The 8,973-nt window shown below is 45.4% G+C and overlaps 1 pseudogene; it reads right to left on the bottom strand.

Moving 5' to 3' along the window:
• Positions 1-5,946: 5,946 nt before the first annotated feature.
• LOC141025419 (uncharacterized) lies at positions 5,947-8,412 on the bottom strand (annotated as a pseudogene).
• Between the last annotated feature and the right edge of the window lie 561 nt (positions 8,413-8,973).

Genomic DNA, 8,973 nt, shown 5'->3' with positions numbered 1-8,973 from the left:
AGGACGAAGAGCGTGCGCCCGAGGAGGCTCATGTTGGGGTGGTTGTGGTCGAGATGGATATGACCGGCGATCCAAACAAGTGAGACGCCGGCGCAGCCCGTAAGCCACGTCACTATCCATCTGCTACGCTCGTCGGCCTCCGGCACCACCAGCTCCACCACCACCTCCGGCTCTGGCCCCTGCTCGCCGTTGGCTATAGCCCTGTATATAATATTTCTTGGTAAACAAAACAGGACATGAATACACACTCGCCTCCAAAAAAACAAAAACAAGACGTACATGTGTCATTAAATATTTTTTTTTTACGAATGTATGACAGATACTTACATGGATGTATCGATGGATGAATTGTTTAATTTTTTTGAGAAATAAATGAATGAATAGAGCGACAAGAATTTATCTATACTAGCTAGCCTCTGTGTTTGTTTTGTTTTGAAATGAATGAAGGTACTTGCCTGTGGGTGAAGATACGATCCCCGAAATGAGCAAAATGATGAAAGACAAAGAGGTTGAGCAGGAACACGAGGAGCGTCGAGATGGGGTCGCCGTGGACAACATGAGTGGGGATGGTGCAAAGAAACGAGACGCCGGCCCAGCCCACAATCCACTTCACTGTTCAGCGGCCGAGCTCGCCGGCCTCCGGCACCACCGCCTCCTGCTGCACCTCGTCGTCGACCATCGCCTCAGTCGATGGATCGATCGGCCACTTTTGTTTTTATGATGAGTTTGCGTTGGGTTGACCCATCTGTTACTAGTTAGGTAGTCAAAGGATCTGTTTGTTTGTTTGTTACATTTTAATAATTTTATGGACGGATCCGGAGGGATGTTTGTTAATCGGGGGAATAATCGACTTCTGATGCTGTTTGGGAGGTCTGGTGGCTGTCTCCATCCCATCTACCGGTGGCAGTGCGGAGGCCGGCTATGTACCCCCGGTCTCTACTACTGGTGCTGGGAAATCTATTCGACCTCGGTGTATATGATGGAGGTGACGTCGGCATCGCTGCTCACCACGTTAGAGAGGGAGAGGAGGTCGACGATGCTGACGCTGTAGTCGGACGTGAACCCATTGATGATTGAGTCCTCTCGTATATGGTTGATGAAGTAATTGTCGCAGACCATGGCAACGAAGTGCGAAGCTGGAGCGGGTTGGTGGTCCACTGCGAGGTCGCCGCAGTGCACGCGCCTCGATGCCAAGGCTATGGCCTCGAGCGCTAGGGTTTTTGGTGCCGTTTCGTCACCCTCCGAATCGGAGGTTGGTGTGAGGACGTCATGTAGATTTAATGAGTTTGACTAGGTTTCAGTATCGCCACCAATCTGGTTGTGCAGGTATGCTGGTGTCGCCCGCTGGTATGTGGCTCCGGCATTTTGGAGCCCGAACATGCCTCCTGAGCCTCAGAGGTTGGTGGTAAAGATGCCATGAGGGTTGGTGAAGCCGCAAACGTGATGTGCTAGATCGGTAGGACGCACATGCGGAAGCCGTCGTGGTTGTCGACGATGAAAGCCACTACGCTGAAATAGATGGTGCAGCCGGTGGGTTGACATTGACCCGGCTCATCCCGTCTGTGGTTAAGGATGTCAATGGGTGGTATGGTGCGGGTACAATCATACCATACCCAAACCCATGTTTGTCATGGGCATAAAATCATATCCATAACCTACCCATCGGATGAATATCCATGCCCATGCCCATACCCTATGGGTATCCGTGCCCAATGGATACCCATCGGGCAGATCAACACAAAATGAAAGTGTGGTGGAAATTTTTAGTTTCATTGTGGTGGAGGCGCCAACCACTTAGATGTTCGTGGTTTCTATGTTTGAGGAATTGGTTATTGGGAGGACAATGGGGATGTACGAAGCTTGCATACAAAGACTTGATAGCTTAGTGTTTATAACACATGTAACTCACTAGTATGATAATCGGGTAGGGCATGGGCGTACCATGGGGACAAAATCATACCCGTGCCCTATCCATGACTTGTCGAGTAGGGTTTGAGCACTACTCATAGACATGAAAATGTGTTCATTCCCTACCCATGCGGGTCGGGTACCCATGAGTACCCATGCCCATGGATAAATTTGACATCCTTTTCTGTGGTGAAGGTGAAAGAGCTGAAGGTTAGGATCCCTCCCAACGGGAAGCCCGTGCCTGATGCGCCAACTGACGGTGCATAATTTGGTCAGTGCCCTCAGTAGGGTTGGTAACATGGTCTGAAGTACCAAATCGGAGGTCGTACAGGGGTTTTAGCCAGGCTTGGGTCCCTTGGTAGGCCTGCTGTCGGGCTCCTATGGAGCAACCACCCCCGGTGTATCACACCGCAAACAAATGAATGGGCACCATCGAGCTTTTATGGAACTTTGTAAAAAGGACCATCACCTCACCAAGACCCCTTAGAATTGCCGAGAGGTTGTCAATATCCCTCTTGATTGGGGCCATGAAAAGAGTCGCGCCATCCGCATAGAGGGAGGTTCGCATCATTCGCCCCGCCCTCAGATCTTGCGGAGAATGCATTTCCAAGTCACTAGCTCGAGGGTTGATCGGCCCAAACCATTGTCTACATTTTTCAAAATTGCAAACATTTTCTGAAATTGCGGATATTTTTTGAATTTGTGAGTATTTTTTAGATTCGCAAACAATTTTTGAAATCACGAACATTTTTGGAATTTGGAAACATTTTCCAAATTCACGATTTTTTTTCAAAATCTTGTTTTTAAAAATCATGAATATATTTTTAAATTTTAAACATTTTAAATATTTGTGAACATTTTTCAAATTTGTGAATAATTTCGGGTGCCCGAGGCGGCCGGCCCCTGCCCTCCCTTCAGGGCCGGCCTTGTCTGCTCTCTTCTTCTATATCCTGGATCAGCCATCGGATTTAAGAGCATGGTTAATAATACAATCAATTGCTTGCTAGTTATAAGATGTTGTCATATCATCTATAGCTATCATTTATAGTCACTCATACAACAATGTTAGCTATAAGAGCTAGCATCTACAACCGGACTTGTCAAATTTGACCCCCTAAACGCCGCGGACGCGCCATTTTGAGCCCTTGTTTGTCCGTCCATGCAGCCATACTCCTTATTTTCTTCATCAAATGTTCAGTCATTTGCATGTGATTGGTGGAGATGAAGAGAGAGAATGAAAAGAAAGAAAAAAGAAAGAAAAAAGGTGGTCTACGTTGGGCCTCGTCCTACATTGTGGACTGACCGGTCTTGTCCTGGCGCCTCCGCTAGCCCTCATATCCTCCCTACATTTATTCTTAAGTAGTAGACCCATTGCGCCAAATGGCGCAGAGACCAGTTGAATCCATGTGCATGATGAAAAAAAAATCCATGGTTTAATCTCCTTTAATAGGAAAAAAGGGTGGCTTGTTGTCTACAATGAGATGCATATAAACATTTTAATTTGGTAGCACCTAATCCAATATATGCAACCACACAAAAAAATCTTCACAAAATATCCCAGGGCTGGGGGGGGGGGGGGGGGCACTGCCCCCCACCATACACATAGCTCAGCGAGAGAAGATGAGTATATCCTGGAACATCTTATAGCCAGCAAGCAATTGACTGTATTATTAACCATGCTCTTAAATCCGCTAGCTGATCCAGTATATAGAATCCAGGATATAGAAAGATGAGAGCAGATAATATTGTTGTGCACACAAGTAAATGCAACGTACTAATCACGCCGCGCTGCACAATGGCTCGTATGCGAAGCTGAAAACTTGTGTCAAGTCCAGTAGATTCGGGTGGTGCACGACAAGGTTTCGGTCACTGTAGTTCTTGAACCTGTTGGAATTGTTGATGGTCAGCTTCACCCGCCAGTACTCAGTGTAGCTGTTCTTGACGTGCGAGTGCACCCGGATCAGGCACATGTGCCCGGTGCACCGGATAGCGGGCTCGACAGCCTGGCTATGCAGGTACCGCAGGTGCAGTGCGGGCACTCCAATATGGTGCTGATGTAGAAGGTGTACAAAGATATGCAGCGCAACTGAAATGGACCCACCGTTGTCTGCGAGTAGAAGCATGACACCTGCGACGTCATTGCACATTAACAAAAAAATGGCCATCGGTTAGAATTAGTCATGTTGTACAGCAAAGTAGAGGATGCTGCAGCGCATAACGCTATTTCAAATTGAGTGTATGCTTTGGTACACCCCCTACAAAAAGAATCTGAATCTCAAAGCAACTTAAAAATGGTGTTTTCCTACTTCTACAACACTATCTAGAGGTTGTTTTCCATGATAGAGAAGCTATGCGATTAGAATATGTGAATAGACTATTCCACCCTTTTTAATTGAAGGTGCAAGTTCTAATCTCATCCTTTAATTTGATCTTCATCGGAAGTTGTAAACTTTTTAAAGGAAAATGATGAAGCTAGATAGACTAACTATCATAACTGCAGACGCACGTCTTGCCAGCATTATATCCTGATTGACCGAAGAGTCGCCATCTCCATGAGAGGTTCTCCCGAAAATACCTAGCCGCCACCACCACTTCCGCCTCCACCGTAGTTCGGTTTCCCCTCCTTCGGCTGGCCTCGCCGTCGCTGGTGTTGGGAGGAGTGGGTAACCCGTTCTATGAGTGTAGTTATGAACAATAGTAGTGTTTTTATTAGATTAGTTTAGGGTTCTGGTAGTTGTCATCTTTTTGTTGGGAGATGGCATCGTCTACAATAAGTAGTCTTTGTCCATCCGTTCGATGACGAGATTTCCTTCCGATATCAATAGGGGTGTTGGAAGATTAAATTTGTCTAGGTATGGTCCTTCAGATCTTGTTTCCGCCATGTCAGTTTTGGATTTTTTTTTTCTCATGGTCGCTGTGAGGAGGATTGTCCTTGTAATATCTGTTCCGGCTGCTACGTCCTCAACAATGGTGATTCCTACTCTCGGCTCCCAACGAAGACGATCTGGTTGTTCGTTTTTTGTCCATGGAATAACTGTGTTGGTACTCTTGCCGATGTTGGTTGATTACTTTAATGGTTGTGTGCGTGCATCGCAGCGGCTCAAAAAACTATGGGAGAACCCTCGTTGGCATTTATAGGTATGTGGTTTGATACCCTTTGTTATTTTCCTAAGACTGTCTCCAGAAAGTACAAGATTGTCTCATGAAAGAGGAAAGAGTTTGAAGATCTCGAAGATTTGCTCGTTTCTTTTAGAATTTATTTTGTAATCATTGTAGTCAGCTCATGTATCTCTACCATGTACAATTCACTACTCCCTCCGTCCCAGTTCGCAAGGCAAAATCCCAAAAACTATTTGTCCCAAAATCTTCCACCCCCTAAGCACATTTGTATTCAATTTGGCACTAGTAGTCCATCAATGTTTGCATGCAAAAGCTGATCCACTCCTCTTTCACCGTGGGAAACCACTCCACTAAATCTGCATGCACCACAAAACTTACTCCTCTTCCCACGCTGCATGCACCACAATTCTAATGCGTGTTGTAGTACTTCCTCTCATCTTCCTCTTCCACAATGCAGTGTGAAACGGTTACTGTTTTGCATGCCGAAACTTGTATAAAATGGCAACGCATGTTCCTCCTCTTCCCACACATTCAGTTCATTGCCTCATCTCCCCCCAACTATCATGGACGTGGAGGGCATGGAGGAGGTCGGTGCCGAGGTGGGGGAGGTAGATGCCGAGGTAGAGGAGGCAGATGCCGAGATGGAGGAGGCAGATGGCGAGGTGGAAGTCACACAAGGCGAGGTGGAAGAACTTGAGGATGAATTTGAGAGGATTTACACAACCATTCAAGATCTTTTTCAGAAAGTAGATCGTGGAACGAATGTCGGAGCTGGTGATTCAAGGTTCTCGGTTAGGGCAAGGTACATTCGCAACACCAATCTTGCGATTGGACGGAGGACTACGTTGGAATCTTCATGTGATGGATGCTTGTTCCCGGCAATGTGCCGTAACTGTGGTGTTCGAGGTGATTCTTCGATATTCCGTTGTCTAGCTTGCTCCTTGCCGGTGCCAATGGACGTGGTACCTTGTGATGTGTGTGGATATCCACTTCTCTATGACGACTACTGGTGCAAGGACTGCGCGACGATTGTCGGAGTAGGTGAAGATGGTGTGTGTTCTCGTTGCGGTCGCAACACCACTGCAGTTGCCGAAGATGAGAATGCATTTGTGGCTGACACCGAGATGAATTAGGGTTTATGTTGAGGAAGAAATAGCCATGTCTCTTGATGTGTGAAGATGGTGTGTGTTTTATGAATCATGATCTTGTTGCAGTGGAATTTATTTTCGAATTATGAATCTTGATGTGAATCATGGAATCATGGAATTTATTTTCGAATTATGAAACAAAAACTTAAACCAAAGATGCTGCTAGTAAAAAATTGATCACAATATTTGTATACTTGTCTCACGTACTCATCTAAAATGACCACAACATTTGTACACCATGCTTTGAGAATGTGCAGTCATGGGCGGGCATTGTATAGTGAGCACGACCAATTCTTGTGATCACATGAGTTTTGTTGCTGCGATTAAACAACAAAGTGCAACTGTTCCAGTGATAAACTAAAACACTCATTCCTCCTAAGGTGAGTTCAAATACTCAATGGCAGCGTCAACATAATCTTTATCAACCGTCAGACGGACCGACAGTAGACCTAGCCTCTCTAATGTTTTTTTCTTCATGTGAGGTGTATCATAGTGCATCGACCCCTTGTGCTTAATAATTTCCCTCATACAAGCTTGATGGCTTAACCAGATTCTATTAAGCTTACGATGTGGGTACTGAGCAAGGCTTTCATTAACCTGTGGAACAATTGAAAAAACATGAAGTTAGGTCGCTGTGCACAAATATTAAGAAGTTGCATAGCTAAAATGGAGTGCTACCTTCTGAACAATCTCTGGAAGGGTTTTGGGCATTTTCCTATGGAACATAGATTGAATGGAGGCAAACCACCCAAGATCAAGTATGTTACAGTCAGGTGAATTTGGTGGTTGATTTACAATTCTGATATCCCAACCTCCCTTTGCCGCTTCCATTGCAAAAATGGGACCATTTGCTAAAACATGAGTTCTTGCATTGTCTTGCTGAATGTACACGGTGTTTCATCTATCACTCTCAGGCCATTTTTCCTTTATAGCAGGCAGTACATACTGCACAATGTACTCCCTACTTTTGTTCCTATCCACCGAAGATGAAGGCTTGAGCTCCCATTCTCCTCTGCCTCTACATTGAAAGAAAAAAATATGTTACTTTAGCAAACGAATTTCACACTTGATGTAGATCATGCTTAGAAAAACATCATGGTAGTTTACCTGTTAGCACTCTTCTTTTGAGCTTGCACCCAATCAACAAATGCCCACACACCTATTTTTCCATCAAACACACAATTTCCTTGAGAATCATACCTTGGCCTTGCCATAGCCGACAAGAACATGATCTGCTGGATGTGGTTTTTATGTTTGCATTCTCTTTTTGGTGCTTCCTCTCTATGACTCAAGTACATTTTCTGTGTCTTCCTTGTACGGTAGAAGATCTTCTCATCCAAATGAACCTTGTTAAAACTAGCTTTAAAAGTGGGATTGTCCTCCAATGAACTTGGCTCCAAATTCTCAAGGCAATACGCCACACGTGCCTTCTTGTTGGCTTCAGTTAATGAAGGTTTCAGTTCATTTGAAACTCGTCTCATTACCTTCTCCTTCAACCTAGACAAACAAGAAAAGTTGATCATGATTTCGGTCATCATCGAAATGTAAGAACTAATGCTTTTTTTTCATACCTACGGTGAACTGTGCTTTTGGACATGTTAAGTCCAGCAGCAACTTGTCGAATTGTGGTCCTCTCACCAGGTGGAATGGCTTCTAATGCCTCAATATCCAAACTCATTTTCTTCCTTCCCGTTTTTAACTTCAAATTGTTCTTGATAGAGTTAACGCCACCTCCTGTCTTCGTTTCTTTCCAAATCCTACTCACGCACCTCCGAGAACAATTTCCATCACGTACAACAGAATCCAAAACCCCCTTCTTTAACCTTCCACGCTATCCATTTCGAGCAAGCAGCATAGCGTAAATATTACGCTTGTCTTCGACAGTGTACTGTTCTCTGTTATTCTTGTTAGCCAAAGCATCTACACACATGAAAACAAATCATAAGCACAAACCAAATATGCTGCTACTAAACAAAACTGAAAACAAATCATGGTTGAGTTGGAGATGAAAAACCTACTCAAATCAATCTCTTTTGCAGAAGGTGCTTCTACATGTTCCGGGCGTGGAGGATACTCGTCAGCGTTCTCAAAATTTGGATTATATCCAGCGCCACGCCAGCCGCCTTCTCTGCCGTTAGTAGATGCAGCAAACTCACTGGTACTGTCTACATAGAACAAATCATTTGTACACTTGAGTATGCAAGGATATCACAGTCACAGAACAAATTATTCCTAACAAAACATAGCGTCTCTCATGCTGTGGCTGACGAAGGCCTTTTATTCTTCACTTCACACAATCGATGGAGAGCTAAGATCTACGTACGTACATTACACGGCTCACAGAACCTGACTCCCCAAACTGAAAGATAGTTCAGAACGAAACAACATAGAAAGAACTAAAACAATAGCAAAACAGTAAACAGCTACAAGGAAGGAGATCAGTGGAGGCAAACATCCCGCAGCAGCGACTCGCAGGCAGTTTCCTGATGCAATCGTCGAACGAGACAGCATATCCTGATTAGGCAAGAAGGACTACGTACCTCTCGTGCAGAATACGGACGAATTTGGTCCGACGCAGATGGAGCCGTTCATGATGTTCAAGCTGACGTAGGAGGACGTCCTTCCGGCGGCGCTTGCACTGCCGCTCCCGCCCAGCGAGGTGGCCTAGTTCGACGAGCCTGCCTGATTTGGAGAAGGAGGTCGAGGTGGGCGCGACAGACCGACGCGGCGTCTCCCTCCGACGCTGGGGCTGGACACCGGTGTAGAGGCAGCCGTTCCAATGGAGAACGACGGCAGT

The sequence above is a fragment of the Aegilops tauschii genome, chromosome 6 (genome assembly GCF_002575655.3).
Source record: "Aegilops tauschii subsp. strangulata cultivar AL8/78 chromosome 6, Aet v6.0, whole genome shotgun sequence".
NCBI lineage: Eukaryota > Viridiplantae > Streptophyta > Magnoliopsida > Poales > Poaceae > Aegilops > Aegilops tauschii.
Note: the sequence above shows the minus strand (reverse complement) of the source record. Positions and strands in the feature narration are given on the sequence as shown.